Genomic DNA, 16,491 nt, shown 5'->3' on the forward strand with positions numbered 1-16,491 from the left:
CGTTCCTGCGGCAGCACACATTGCTGTGTGTGAAGTCGCAGGAGCGAGGAACTTCTCCTACCTGCATCCTGCAGCTCACGCCGGCTATGCGGAAGGAAGGAGGTGGGCAGGATGTTTACGTCCCGCTCATCTCCGCCCCCCTGCTTCTATTGGCCGCCTGCCGTGTGACGTCGCACGACCTGCCCCCTTAGGAAGAAGGCGGTTCGCCGGCCAGAGCGACGTCGCAGGGCAGGTAAGTCCATGTGAAGCTGCCGTAGCTATAATGTTCGCTACAGCAGCTATCACAAGATATCACAGCTGCGATGGGGGCGGGGACTATCGCGCTCGGCATCACAAGCATCGGCTTGCGATGTCGTAGTGTGCAAAGTACCCCTAAGAGGCAGGATATAGACCCTCGCGGAGGCACCATGAGATGTCTATGACAGAATGCTGTTAGTGCACCTTAAAGGGAACCTGTCACCAGGTTTTTCCCCTATAAGCTGTGGTCACCACCAGTGAGCCCTTATATAAAGCATTCAAGACTACGGTATATAGGAGCCCAGGCAGCTCTGTATAACGTCAAAAATATTTTATTATGCTCATCTAGGGGCACTTGGGTCACTGCTCTCGATGCAGTGCCTCCTCTCTTCCTTCCTTCGCCGTCCACCTTACCTGCTCCGTGTGGATGATGCGTCCTATGTCATCCACACAGAGGCTCCCTTTGCGCTCCTGTGCATGTGCACTTTGATCTGCCCTGCTGAGGGCAGAGCAAAGTACTGTAGTGCACAAGCGCGGGGAAAGGTCAAAGACCTCCGGAGCATGTGTGGCGCCCCTGCGGCTTCAGTCGCCACAGGGTACTGCATCTCACCAGAGGAGCGGTACTCATGCCGGGTAAGGAGGAGGTCAGTGCCGGTTCACAACATCCACAACCACACATAAGCCAGTTAACCTCTCACTGGGACGGGGTTAGGGTAGGGTCATTTAGGATTGTCACCATATTGTCTGGGGCCTCCCACCCACTATCTCTCGGGCTCAAGTGGGTGGGGCAACTAATCAGGGGAGTAGGAGCCACACACACACTTGTGAGATTCGACACCACCGGGGACCAAGTGAGACGCAGGAGAATACGGTCGCTGAGGGGAGAGCTAATAGCTCCCTCAGGACCAGCGCACATATCAGGGTGCCGGGTGGACACTTCACGGCCTGCCAGTAGAATCCACCAGGCAGAGGATTTCAAGTCTTCTGGCCAGCAACAGCGCCCGGGGCAAAGCAGCATATAGAGCCAGGAGCCGTGACCATAGGGCGGCCCCTCAACGGACTTGCGCTGCCTGCTATACGGGACGGGGATCATAACCACCCCAAGGACTCGGCTCCCTGTGTAGCTTCACGTTGCAGGGACTCACACAACAGAGAGCAGGGAGGAAGGACTCACGAAGTACCCCTCCGGTACCAGCCCTTAAACTATCCGGGATCGTCCATCACAGCGGAATCTGGCAGTCCAACTGCAGGAGCAACTCAGTGAGTAAACACCTTAAACTGAAACCACTGTGTCATCTGATCTTATCTGCGCCCCGCGCTTCCCACACTGGGGTGGACGACTACTCTCAACAGCCTCCCTTAGACCCCTCCCCTGGGGCCTAAGCTCTGCCTGTGGAGAGCTGCAACATCTGAGCTGCATTACCATCCGCCCCAGCAGAGACCTTGCGCAGCGGTGGCTCCCCTCCTGACCGCATACCACAGGTGTCATCACAAAAGACAACTACTCCCATCATTCCCCCCATCATTTTGGTTGACGCCGCAGGATCACGGAGCCGGGCCAAGCCACTGTGACAACCCAAAACCCCAAAACCGGCCCGGTGACTAGTAATTCCCAAGACCCCGTGGGCACGTCACATGCGCACTACAATACTTTGATCTGCCCTCAGCCCCTTGAGTGCCATGTCCTAAAGTTATACAGCCCCTTTATGCTCTGGGTGTAAAGCAAATAAGTAAATTTAGCTACTGAATTGATCAATGCAATAGAGCCCCAACACTACACCAAAGTATTTCTCTACGTTGGGGTCCCTAGCTTGTGTGTGTCCTCTCATGCAGTTACAAAACCTACCGTGTATGGGAAGCTGAGACCCAGGCTATTTATGCGTATGATATGGATTGGCAATAGGTGTGGTTGGGGAGGGTTCACAAACGAAAAACTACTAACAAATAAGGAATAACGTTTGGAACACCATTCTAAGTCTGAACTGGGTGCAAAAACCTAAAAAAACATCACTATGGGGAGATAAGGTATCCACACCAGTGACTATGGAAGGGGAATACATGGAATAGCAGAAACTGCTGTGTGAATACTGACTTGAAAAATCCATGAGAGGACACACACAAGCTAGGGACCCCAACGTAGAGAAATACTTTGGCGTAGTGTTGGGGCTCTATTGCATTGATCAATTCAGTAGCTAAATTTCTCTTGATTCATATATTCATGGCAGTAATGCAGATTCCATTTTTCACATATTCACTCTTGCATATAGGTATTGGATTTTTCAAGTCAGTATTCACACAGCAGTTTCTGCTATTCCATGTATTCCCCTTACATAGTCACTGGTGTGCATACCTTATCTCCCCATACTGGGTGTAAAGCAGTCTGCAGTCCACAGGACGGAGAGTGGTGGGGTAGTGATATGCCAATGGTGCCAATTTGATGCAAATGTAAGAGTGGTGGACAATGGCAATCGTGTTCCTACCACCAAAACCACAAATTGCGGCATGTGTTGTAATGTGTGTAATGTCTTGCCTCTTTTGCAAATATTGTGTGATGTGAATTGTATTGTAATGTGATGTTTGCTTGTGTAATGTATATAGTTATATGTAAGGTATAATGTATAGCAGTGACAATGTAATGTTAATATAGGATGTCTAGTAAGAGAACTCTGCCTATCAACACACTGCAAGGTCAGAGATAGTTAAGTGTCGGGACAAGCCCACCCTGGGAGGGGTCAAGTGACAGGGAAGGTGACTGTTCATTCTAGAAGAGTCAGTGAAGACCTAGTGGGCGAGAGAAATGGACGTGTAGTCAGTCGGTTGGGAATGTTGCATACAGTAGGTAGTTATTTTTATAAAGGAGAGGAGACAGAAAGCAAGATAGCATGAACTTCAAGTGTGAACAGAGACACAGGGTGGGACCAGCGTTGTGAATAAAGGTTGACCTTGAACAGAGTGGCCCTAGATGATAAGAGCCTCTGTTTTGGCTCAAACCATCTCGGCCACAAATTGGTTGAGATTGGACTCTAAACGCATACATTTTTGGTGAGCTTAAAAGTTTGTGTCTTTCTAGCCGTGATATGTAAAAATAAAGATGATGATCTAATAACTAAGTGCACATAAAGTTATGGGGTAAACACAGACAACTGGCTTGTGCATCCCAGTAGTAGTAAACCCTAGGCAGAATATTAGTAAAAGTCTAGGCAGAGTATTAGCAAAGCCTAGGCAGAGTATTAGTAATGCCTAGGCAGAGTATTCGTAAAACCTAGGCAGAGTATTAGTAAAAGCCTAGGGAGAGTATTAGTAAAAGCCTAGGCAGAATATTAGTAAAAGCCTAGGCAGAGTATTAGCAAAGCCTAGGCAGAGTATTAGCAAAGCCTAGGCAGAGTATTAGTAATGCCTAGCAGAGTATTAGTAATGCCTAGCAGAGTATTAGTAATGCCTAGCAGAGTATTAGCAAAGCCTAGGCAGAGTATTAGCAAAGCCTAGGCAGAGTATTAGTAATGCCTAGCAGAGTATTAGTAATGCCTAGGCAGAGTATTAGTAATGCCTAGCAGAGTATTAGTAATGCCTAGGCAGAGTATTAGTAATGCCTAGCAGAGTATTAGTAATGCCTAGGCAGAGTATTAGTAATGCCTAGCAGAGTATTAGTAATGCCTAGGCAGAGTATTAGTAATGCCTAGGCAGAGTATTAGTAATGCCTAGCAGAGTATTAGTAATGCCTAGCAGAGTATTAGTAATGCCTAGGCAGAGTATTAGTAATGCCTAGCAGAGTATTAGTAATGCCTAGGCAGAGTATTAGTAATGCCTAGCAGAGTATTAGTAATGCCTAGGCAGAGTATTAGTAATGCCTAGGCAGAGTATTAGTAAACGTCTAGGCAGAGTAGTAGCAAAGCCTAGGCAGAGTATTAGTAAAAGCCTATGCAGAGTATTAGCAAAGCCTACGCAGAGTATTAATAATGCCTAGGCAGAGTATTAGTAATGCCTAGACAGAGTATTAGTAAAAGCCTAGACAGAGTATTAGTAAAAGCCTAGACAGAGTATTAGTAATGCCTAGGCAGAGTATTAGTAATGCCTAGGCAGAGTATTAGTAATGCCTAGGCAGAGTATTAGTAAAAGCCTAGGCAGAGTATTAGCAAAGCCTACGCAGAGTATTAATAATGCCTAGGCAGAGTATTAATAAAAGCCTAGGTAAAGTTTTAGTAAATTAAAGCCTAAGCAGAGTATTAGTAAAAGCCTAGGCAGAGTATTAGTAAAGCCTAGGCAGAGTATTAGTAATGCCTAGGCAGAATATTAGTAAATTAAAGCCTAAGCAGAGTATTAGTAAAAGCCTAGCCAGAGTATTAGTAAAGCCTAGGCAGAGTATTAGTAAAGCCTTGGCAGAGTATTAGTAAAGCCTTGGCAGAGTATTAGTAAAAGCCTAGGCAGAGTATTAGTAAAGCCTAGGCAGAGTATTAGTAAAGCCTAGGCAGAGTATTAGTAAAGCCTAGGCAGAGTATTAGTAATGCCTAGGCAGAATATTAGTAAATTAAAGCCTAAGCAGAGTATTAGTAAAAGCCTAGGCAGAGTATTAGTAAAGCCTAGGCAGAGTATTAGTAAAGCCTTGGCAGAGTATTAGTAAAGCCTTGGCAGAGTATTAGTAAAGCCTTGGCAGAGTATTAGTAAAAGCCTAGGCAGAGTATTAGTAAAGCCTAGGCAGAGTATTAGTAAAGCCTTGGCAGAGTATTAGTAAAAGCCTAGGCAGAGTATTAGTAAAGCCTTGGCAGAGTATTAGTAAAGCCTTGGCAGAGTATTAGTAAAGCCTAGGCAGAGTATTAGTAAAGCCTTGGCAGAGTATTAGTAAAGCCTTGGCAGAGTATTAGTAAAAGCCTAGGCAGAGTATTAGTAAAGCCTTGGCAGAGTATTAGTAAAGCCTAGGCAGAGTATTAGTAAAGCCTTGGCAGAGTATTAGTAAAGCCTAGGCAGAGTATTAGTAAAAGCCTAGGCAGAGTATTAGTAAAGCCTAGGCAGAGTATTAGTAAAGCCTAGGCAGAGTATTAGTAAAGCCTAGGCAGAGTATTAGTAAAGCCTAGGCAGAGTATTAGTAATGCCTAGGCAGAGTATTAGTAAAGCCTAGGCAGAGTATTAGTAAAGCCTAGGCAGAGTATTAGTAAAGCCTAGGCAGAGTATTAGTAAAGCCTTGGCAGAGTATTAGTAAAGCCTTGGCAGAGTAGACTATGGCACAGACCCACAGAGGCACCATTGTGTAGGGCAAGAGTTGCCCGTCACCTTGGCCCCCACCTGACCTCCTGGGAGACTACTGGACCGGTGAATGGTCGTCGGGGCCCGCAGTAAGTATGTTAAATACTAAGTTATTGGCATTCTGCAAAGATCACGAGTATTAATCTACCGCTAAGCCTTCTGTACTGCCTAAAGTGAAAGCAGCTTTGTGATGAGAACACTAAAAACTTCTGTTTTACAATGAAAAGTTATTTGTGACATTTAGAGGGGTACAAGAAACCCACCAGCAGAGGACACATAAGAGCAAGTGATTTCCGAAAATATAAAAAACACTATTACTGATGTATCCAGCTATGTATCTGTGCAAAGGAAAACAAAACACAAACAGCTACATGCATAAAGTGATATCTACATAATGATGTCACACAACACAGTATATATACACGTAACTGGATACAGGCAGGGCCCTCTAGATCAGGGAAGAGGACAGATTTCTCAGGCGGTTTATCTAACAGAAGGGGTTTTTGTTGTTTTGGAAGGGTTCACCATCTGGACCTATGTTTGGAGAAGCCTCATCCAAATTATGGATTTCATTGTTAATGGGGGCACAAGGGGGGCAGAGTCAGCTGTGGAGCTACTTCTTTAACAAATTAAGCCGAAATTGTAGCAGGAGGTTCCAACAAGGGTAATGAGGTAATGGCGGATTTACAGTTATTAGTGTGATTGGCCATCACAGACGGTGACCACTTTGCCATCTGGAATATATATGAAACCTATTGTTTTCTTTCTGCTCACTTATTGTACAATGCTCCTCAAGACGGTGTACTCCTCAAGACAATTCCTGACAACTGAAGTACATGGTGCAGCTTCGTATCTGGAATAGTTCATCTGCCATTTTTGCACTGACTGTAACAGTCACATACACACATTTAAACAATAGGGTAAAGAGTTGCACACCAGTCACAATGTATAGGGGAATAATGAAAAGCAGGACTGCTATGGGAATACTAGACTGAAAAATACAATGGACTATCTGAAAAAAGTGAAAAACATGAAAATGGAATGTGCATAACTGCTATGAATAATAGGAATGAGAGATGTTTAGCCATTGTATTGATCAATGCAAAGGAGCCCCAAAACCAAACGCCAAGGTAATCTCTATTTTTGGGGTCATTTTCATGTTTTTCACTTTTTTTCAGATAGTCCATTGTATTTTTCAGTCTAACATTCCCATAGCAGTTCTGCTTTTCATTATTCCCCTATACATTGTGACTGGTGTGCAACTCTATCCTATTGTTTAGTTGTATATTTTTGAGTCTTGCACCCTATTCACACCATTGGTGTTCCAGACGTACATTCTTTAATTAATATGCATTTTCTGTCTGAGAACCCGGCCCCACCCACAGCCATGTGTCTTATTTCACATATATAGCTTGGTCCTTAGCTTCCCATACAGAGCAAGTTTTTTAACTGCAGGTGAGGTTACACAAGTTAGGGACCCCAAAAATAGAGATTACCTTGGCGTTTGGTTTTGGGGCTCCTTTGCATTGATCAATACAATGGCTAAACATCTCTCATTCCTATTATTCGTAGCAGTTATGCACATTCCATTTTCATGTTTTTCATTTTTCAGATAGTTCATTGTATTTTTCAGGCTAGTATTCCCAAAGCAGTTTTGCTTTTCATCATTCCCCTATACATTGTGACTGGTGTGCAACTCTTTATCCTATTGTTTAGTTGTATGTTTTTGAGTCTTGCACCCTGTTCACACCATTGGTGTTCCAGACATACATTCTTTAATTAACATACACACATTTACACCGGATCAGCTGATGCACCAGAAAGTCCTCTGCTGGGCCCAGGATTCAACACCATTATGGATCTCTGTGTTCTAGTGGAAGACAATTTAAGTTGACACTTTGTTTGCAAGATAGGGCAACCAAAATACATTTTTCTAGAGACCCAAGAAACTTCATTTCGGCACTGCATTCGATTACAAACAAATGCATATAAACCACAAACACATTCTGTACACACATAAAATGGAAGACATGTATCACTGAGGCCGCCAGAGGAAAGCTGCATTTCCTGATTGTTGCCACAGTTTGGCGTAAGCAGTGTTCAGATCCATGGCTTAGGATGACTCTTTCATAAACCTACATGAGTCGAAATAGCCAAGTGGTATCTATAAAGGGAATGTTCTAGCACAAAATGACTTTTCATACAAAGCACAGACTATGATGACTGTCACAAGTTGGCGCTAGACTCTATTAGTATGCCGTAAATGGAGAGGTAGTCAGACAGGCTGAGATCATAAACCAGAAGGGCACAACAGTACATGGGGGCAGACAGAGATGAGGTTGAGGTACAAGCTGAAGTCGGCACAGTGGCTCAGTGGTTAGCACTGCAGTCTTGCAGCGCTGGGGTCCTGGGTTCAAATCCCACCAAGGACCCCATCTGCAAGGAGTTTGTATGTTCTCCCCGTGTTCGTGTGGGTTTCCTCCGGGCACTCCGGTTTCCTCCCACACTCCAAAGACATACAGATAGGGAATTTAGATTGTGAGCCCCAATGGGGGGGGGACAGTGTTCCTGATGTATGTAAAGCGCTGCGGAATATGTTAGCGCTATATAAAAATATAGATTTTTTTTTTTTTTTAAGGTCAGGGTTCCAGGAGAATACGTACAAGACACAGGTAGCAGGCAAGGACATGGTCAGGAGGAAGTCCGAGGTCAGAAGCCAAGAAGTCACAACGGAAACAGCATAGGACAGGCAGAGATCGGTAAACAGCAGTCTGGAATAAAGAGACCAAGATTTGAACACTGAGCACTGTTACGGGGGGACCGGCAGATTAGGACCAGGGGGTATATATCCTAATCGCCAGTCGGGGCCCACCGTGCTCCAGATGACAAAGGAGCTGCTGGCACCTGAGGGTTAGGCGGAGACTATAGAGCTGGATGGCTCTGAGATAACCCAGGAACTCTGGGAACCGGTCACGTGTGTTGGGACACGTCAGACCGGACGACAACCCGATTAGCGTTTTGGTGCACCTAGCGCTACACCAACCACGTGTGCAGGAAACACGTCAGGCCGGGTGGTAACCAGGTAGCGTTGACCGGAAGACCGCCACGAAAGCGCCCTGTCGGCCACGTGTGTAGGACACGTCAGGCCGAGCGGTCCTCCGATTAGCGTTTCTGGCCACCTCTCGACTGGCCACGTGTGTGTAGGACACGTCAGGCCAGATGGGTACACCAGTAGCGTTGACCGGGAAGCCGAGGAGGATAAGGAACACCCTGTTAACTCCACAGGGCTCCTGGAGTACGCTGTCCGTGTGCGTAGGAGGCACAACCGGACAGGTGGCGCAGCAGGTGCGTTGTCTGTGTGCGTAGGGGGCACAATCGGACAGGTGGCGCAGCAGGTGCGTTGTCCGTGTGCGTAGGAGGCACAATCGGACAGGAAGCACAGCAGCCGCAGCCCAGTTAACGCCACTGGGCTGCTATAGCAAGACTGGAACGGCAGGAGGGAAGCACGGCGCCTGACCCTGATGTGCCGAGCCACGAATCTTGGCGTGACAGGCACCGTTCGCCTAACCCTACCTACCGCTTCCCAACATAGGCTTATGCCGCAATGAGGCTCTAACATGGAGGTGTGCTCTGACTGAGCAAAAGTGAAGACTGCGCACCTCCATGTTGTCTCCAACTCCTTTTATAACCTGGGTCCGCCCCAAACCCAGGGTGGAACCACCAAGGTCCAATAGCAGAGTGCCATGTCATCAGTGACGTCACATGCGACCTATCCGGAACCGCCACGTCATTGATGACCTCATGGCAGCCACGCCCCAAACACTTCACCAGTCATCGTCTGACGACCAATACTGAGGTGCCAGATCATAGGGGCGGGCCTCTGCGAGCCAGTCCGGAGTTGCCATGTCATCAGGACACCTGACACCCTCTGCCCTATCAGGGCCTGCCACCTCACGGACATGCTCAATGAGGTCCTTACCGGACCTAGCCTCTGGTGCACTAAGTGCCTGAGCATGCCCAGTAGCCTGAGCAACAGGCTCAGAAAGCAGACTATCAGTTTGAGCATGCTCAGTAGGCACATCCCAGCACTTAGACACAGCACGAAGTCCAAGTACCTGTGCAAAGAGGCTGTTAGGGTTAATTGTGGGAGCATGCTCAGTAGCCTGAACTGAGGACTTAGTCTCAGACATAACACAATCAGGCTGAGCATGCTCACTAGGCAAAACACCGGGCTTAAACTCTGGCTGGGGTAAATCGGCGCACGCATGCGCACTAGCCGCCTCTCCACACTTAGACGTGGTGGAAGGAACACCCAACTGGACGACCCGAGGCACGGCCAAGAACGGCAGCCGGCGCCTGGGCGCAACAGGAACCGCAGCAGGCTGCTTGCGGCTATGGCGACGCCGGTTCGTAACAGTACCCCCCCCTCTAGCGGCCCTCCCACTCGAATGGTCTATAGTCGCCACAGATACCACTGAGCGACGGGCGGAAGATGGAGACATGCAGTGGGAGCTACAAGACTCGCTCCACCGCGTAATCACCCCAGACGACCAGTCAATATGTGGGGAATGTTGCTTCAACCAAGGAATACCCAGCAGAATATCATCTGCACCCTTAGGGAGAACCAGAAATGAAATGGTCTCCCTATGCCCAGATGACATGGCAAGGGTAATGGGCACTGTCCGCTGGTGAATTACCTTGGGCAACAAGGACCCATCCAATACACGGACTCTCACTGGCCTTGGCATTTGCACCAGTGGGATGGCATGCCGCCGGGCAAAAGAGGAGGAGATGAAACTATCCCCAGCACCTGTGTCCACACTTGCCCTTGTGGACCATGTTGACCCCTTAAAGGAAATGGACGCGGGAAACGTCACCCTAATGGATGACGCAGAGTCCAGTCTACCTTCAGCTATGGTCACCAATCGCGGTCGCTTACCCTGACGCTTTGGGCAACGGTTGGCATAATGACCATACTGCCCACAAGCGAAACAGGAAATGCCCTTGCGACTCGAAGACCTAGCAACACCAACCCTAGCGATGTCCATAGGGACAGAGATGTCCTCTAAGGGAGGTGCAGTAGGAGAGACCACTACAGTGGCTGAACGACCCTCTGACCTGCGCTCCAGCTGACGTTCGGAGGTCCGCAGGTCAATGCGGGTAGCCAGAGTCATGAGGCCCTCAAGGGTAGTTGGTACCTCACGCGACGCTAATGCGTCCTTCACGTGCGAGGCTAATCCCCTCCAGAACAGTGGAATGAGAGTCCTCTCTGACCACCCCAGTTCTGCAGCAAGTGTCCGGAAACTCACAGCATATTGACTTGAGGAGGTACGCCCCTGCTCCAAAGTCAGTAGCTGTAGGGCCGAGTCGTGAGTGACCTGAGGCCCCAGGAACACTTGTCGCAAGGACTCCAAAAAGTCCTTAGAGTCCTGTACTACGGGGTCATTCCTCTCCCACAATGGTGTAGCCCACTCCAGTGCTCTATCGGAGAGCAAGGAGATGATAAACCCCACCTTCGACCTCTCTGTAGGAAACCGTGCAGCCAACAGCTCTAGATGGACTGAGCACTGGTTCACGAATCCCCTACATGCCTTGCTGTTCCCCGTAAACTTGTTGGGCAGCGAGAGGTGAGGGAGGGTTGGAGTAGGCTTGGTGACGGACACTATTGCAGCCGCTTGAGCCACCACATCATCCATATCAGCAGCAAGAGCAGACTTCTCCAGAGACCTCACTCTGGCATCAAGCTGCAGCATGAACTGACGTAACTGCTCCAACTCCGCCATGCCAGCCAGACCCTGGCGCAGTCTTACTGTTACGGGGGGACCGGCAGATTAGGACCAGGGGGTATATATCCTAATCGCCAGTCGGGGCCCACCGTGCTCCAGATGACAAAGGAGCTGCTGGCACCTGAGGGTTAGGCGGAGACTATAGAGCTGGATGGCTCTGAGATAACCCAGGAACTCTGGGAACCGGTCACGTGTGTTGGGACACGTCAGACCGGACGACAACCCGATTAGCGTTTTGGTGCACCTAGCGCTACACCAACCACGTGTGCAGGAAACACGTCAGGCCGGGTGGTAACCAGGTAGCGTTGACCGGAAGACCGCCACGAAAGCGCCCTGTCGGCCACGTGTGTAGGACACGTCAGGCCGAGCGGTCCTCCGATTAGCGTTTCTGGCCACCTCTCGACTGGCCACGTGTGTGTAGGACACGTCAGGCCAGATGGGTACACCAGTAGCGTTGACCGGGAAGCCGAGGAGGATAAGGAACACCCTGTTAACTCCACAGGGCTCCTGGAGTACGCTGTCCGTGTGCGTAGGAGGCACAACCGGACAGGTGGCGCAGCAGGTGCGTTGTCTGTGTGCGTAGGGGGCACAATCGGACAGGTGGCGCAGCAGGTGCGTTGTCCGTGTGCGTAGGAGGCACAATCGGACAGGAAGCACAGCAGCCGCAGCCCAGTTAACGCCACTGGGCTGCTATAGCAAGACTGGAACGGCAGGAGGGAAGCACGGCGCCTGACCCTGATGTGCCGAGCCACGAATCTTGGCGTGACAGGCACCGTTCGCCTAACCCTACCTACCGCTTCCCAACATAGGCTTATGCCGCAATGAGGCTCTAACATGGAGGTGTGCTCTGACTGAGCAAAAGTGAAGACTGCGCACCTCCATGTTGTCTCCAACCCCTTTTATAACCTGGGTCCGCCCCAAACCCAGGGTGGAACCACCAAGGTCCAATAGCAGAGTGCCATGTCATCAGTGACGTCACATGCGACCTATCCGGAACCGCCACGTCATTGATGACCTCATGGCAGCCACGCCCCAAACACTTCACCAGTCATCGTCTGACGACCAATACTGAGGTGCCAGATCATAGGGGCGGGCCTCTGCGAGCCAGTCCGGAGTTGCCATGTCATCAGGACACCTGACACCCTCTGCCCTATCAGGGCCTGCCACCTCACGGACATGCTCAATGAGGTCCTTACCGGACCTAGCCTCTGGTGCACTAAGTGCCTGAGCATGCCCAGTAGCCTGAGCAACAGGCTCAGAAAGCAGACTATCAGTTTGAGCATGCTCAGTAGGCACATCCCAGCACTTAGACACAGCACGAAGTCCAAGTACCTGTGCAAAGAGGCTGTTAGGGTTAATTGTGGGAGCATGCTCAGTAGCCTGAACTGAGGACTTAGTCTCAGACATAACACAATCAGGCTGAGCATGCTCACTAGGCAAAACACCGGGCTTAAACTCTGGCTGGGGTAAATCGGCGCACGCATGCGCACTAGCCGCCTCTCCACACTTAGACGTGGTGGAAGGAACACCCAACTGGACGACCCGAGGCACGGCCAAGAACGGCAGCCGGCGCCTGGGCGCAACAGGAACCGCAGCAGGCTGCTTGCGGCTATGGCGACGCCGGTTCGTAACAGAGCACCACAGTAGCCAACAGCACAACTGTAAACAGGAAGCATGAATGGCGGTGTCCTGAGCTAACACACTCCCTAATGAGGCAGAGCAGTCACCAGGAACGAGAAGCATCTGCGAGAGCACCTCCCAGGACCGGCGTGAAACCCAGTGCTGAGACACAACCAGCAGAGCATTCATCCTGCTAAACGCTCTGCACCATAGGTAACATAAACCGGATCTGCAGGAGAGCAGAGCAGAACATTACAGAATGTTCTGCACAACGGAATCATGACAGTGGCGCTTGGTGCACTGCTGGCGACAACAAGCAGCTCAGTGCCCCATCCCACGTACTTGTTCTCCATCTGCCTCCACCCACCTCTTCCTTGACTGACAGCACTGGCTTTACAGCCGGGAAGATAGAGGCAATACAAGTAGGTGGGAAGGTGCACTAAACTGTTGGCCACACCAAGGGTGCACCGAGCGTCTGTGCGTGGTTTGAAAAGTCAGTTTGTCCTGATAGAATCCGTTTTTACTATGGTAGTAAATTAGCAAACATCTTTGGTTCTGTTTATACAATTGGGGAAAAAAAACAGATATTGCTTCATCCTGCCCCCCAACATCAGATACTATAGACATGACAGCCTACTGCCCCCATACAAAATAGAGAATTGCTGAAAAATGTAGAAAGTTACCAAATGTGTCCGACCTATTGTAGAAACAAGCATCACAGCAAAATAAGGAATGTCCTCTACGTCAAATTCCAAAAATATTAAAAGTCATCCAAAATTTTATGAACAAATATACAGATGGTAAAATGCCGAGGCGAGATAGATTTGTATTATTTACTGCAGCAGAGACTTAGTATTAGTTGATTCTTATTAAATACAGAAGTGGATACATTATTCCTAATACTAAACAGCTGCTGGAGAACTTCATTTTTTAAACTTTGCATTTGCTGTATTTTTTTCAAGGTATTTTTTTTTTTAAACACATCAAGCAGGAACTGTCAGTCGAAACAAGGATCACCAAGCTACGACTTGCCTACTTTGGACAGATCTTAAGAAAAGAGCAATCACTAGAGAAGGACATCATGGAGGGAAGAATAGAAGGAAAAAGGCGAAGAGGAAGACCAGCAACCTGATGACTGATACTATAAAGATAACTATGGAGAAGACCCTGGTGGACCTATCTAGGCGTAGAAGACCCTGGTGGACCTATCTAGGCAGAGAAAACCCTGGTGGATCTATCTAGGCGTAGAAGACCCTGGTGGACCTATCTAGGCAGAGAAAACCCTGGTGGATCTATCTAGGCGTAGAAGACCCTGGTAGACCTATCTAGGCGTAGAAGACCCTGGTGGACATATCTAGGCGGGGAAGACCCTAGTGGATCTATCTAGGCATAGAAGACCCTGGTGGACCAATCTAGCTGGGGAAGACCCCGGTGGACCTATCTAGGCGTAGAAGACCCTATTGGACCTATCTAGACGTAGAAGATCCTAGTGGACCTATCTATAGGTAGGTCCACTAGGGTGTTCTACCTCTAGATAGGTCCACTAGGGTCTTCTATCTAGGCTGCACAAGATCAATCTTCCTACAGAGCGTTCATTCATCATGTCACCATGGCTTGAAATCGAGCAGAAGGCCGTTAAAAATAAAATTTATTCGCTTATTATTTTACCAAACCTTTGGCCAAAGATGATTAAAGGGTGTTGTCCCTTAGGCAACATATACCTTCTATTCACAGAATAGAGGATAATTCTATGATTGCTGGGAACCCCCATAGATCACTAGAGGAAGGACCCAAAGTCTCCTGTGTAAATGCAGTGGTAGTGAGCAGGTCCGATTCTCATAGGGGACTTTGGGGCCCACATTTTGAGGATCAGAGGGGTTCTCATAGACCGGTCCTTAGAGGTTATACAGTCATCTTCTATTGTGTGTATAGGTGAATTTAAGAAAACATTGCATGGAGAATTTTGGTTTGTGATGATATTATAGCACTTTTCTTGTAGAGAGGGAGATTGTCAGGATAGGTACGGGGAAGTACCAAGCGAACGGTGAATGGGAAGGTAAACCCTGGCTCTATGGAAAGGGAAGATGGTGATCCCTGACCAAACCTACTGCTGGTCCCTGGGGTCCTTCACCACCCTAGATAGGTTCTGCACCTATGCACAGAGATCGATACCTGATCCTATGTACCCCTAGTGCTGGAGGGAACGGATGGGATGAGCTCTTCATCAACCCCACTAAACACTAACGATGACACAAGGAGGAAACACAGGGGAAAAATGCATGAACTACTGATCTACAGATGACTCAGGCAGAAGTTCAGCAAAGTTTGCAGCAACAATACCACAGAAGAGTACAAGCCGCCTGCTTGCAACCAAGGCTTGAATTAACTGAATAATATCCCCAGCACCAGTCCAAAGAAAGAAGGAAGCACCAAAAGAATACTGATGATCAGCAGCTGGGTAGAAGGCGAGTTTCTGCTGGGTCCAAAAAGGGGAGAGATGAATCTAGCAGGAAAGCTACCTATACCAATGAATACTGACAGCAGGAACAATGGAAAGTCGGAGCATTCTGCGCAGCCAAATGCTGTGACCTTCTATGGCCAGAAACCACACGACTGTCACCCATGAAACACCTGTGACAGGGATCACTGCAACAGTCAAGGAAGAAGGAACGTCCCACAAAATCCATGCATGATGGAGTGTTTCTGCCTATGTCACGCGTTTCACCTCTGTATAATAATCAGGTTGTGACGTCAGCATGTGACAGTTATATTATTATTGACAGATGTGTCAATGTTAAACACTCATTGCTGTGCATTCTACTCTGCAAAGATATGCGTGACAATCACACGACACGTTGAGGCATTGTGAGATGATTTTATCAGGCATTATTATCTCTTAATGGAGAAGAGAAGATGTGGAAGGAAACACATAAAAATACAACAAGGAAAGAGACATAGTGGAGGATGGCGGAGCTGAACGCCAGCTGTCGCAGTTTATTTTATTGGGCGCCCGCCAAGCCTGCCATACCTTTCCCTTTATTCTAAATAACACAGATGTTTTACTCCGCTTTTAACTGCGCTCACGGTTACTTATAGAACCAAATATTTCCATAGACTTTACTTTGATACTCAGCACTTCTTTCATATGCTCATTTATAGGACTTTGGAGGGATCGGCGGAGCATAAACAGTTTGGTTCAACATATGGCTCAGCTAAACAGCACAATGTTAATGGGGTACATATTTAGAAATATTGTCCCTCCCGGGGCGAGGAACCGAGTGGAGGAGAGTCAAGCCAAGTAAGCCCTCCATGGAAATAAGATCAGACTAGAAGACGGTTGATATGAGCAATATTAGAAAATATATTTCTCTAATAGAAATGACTGGTAAATTATGACGTGATGCTTTATTCTAACCTTGTCCAAGTTTGGCTCCAATCTCATTGGCCCCGTAATGGGCGCGTGCAGACACCCTATAGATCTGCTTTGCTCACCAGTGTGCCAGTACATGGGATTTCCATATAACATATTCTTCCATAGGGATGATTACTTCATTAAAGGGGTATTCCAGAAAAATAAATCATCAAGCCCCTCATAGGTGAAAATTGTTAG

This window comes from Anomaloglossus baeobatrachus, chromosome 12 (assembly GCF_048569485.1).
Source record: "Anomaloglossus baeobatrachus isolate aAnoBae1 chromosome 12, aAnoBae1.hap1, whole genome shotgun sequence".
Taxonomy (NCBI): Eukaryota; Metazoa; Chordata; class Amphibia; order Anura; family Aromobatidae; genus Anomaloglossus; species Anomaloglossus baeobatrachus.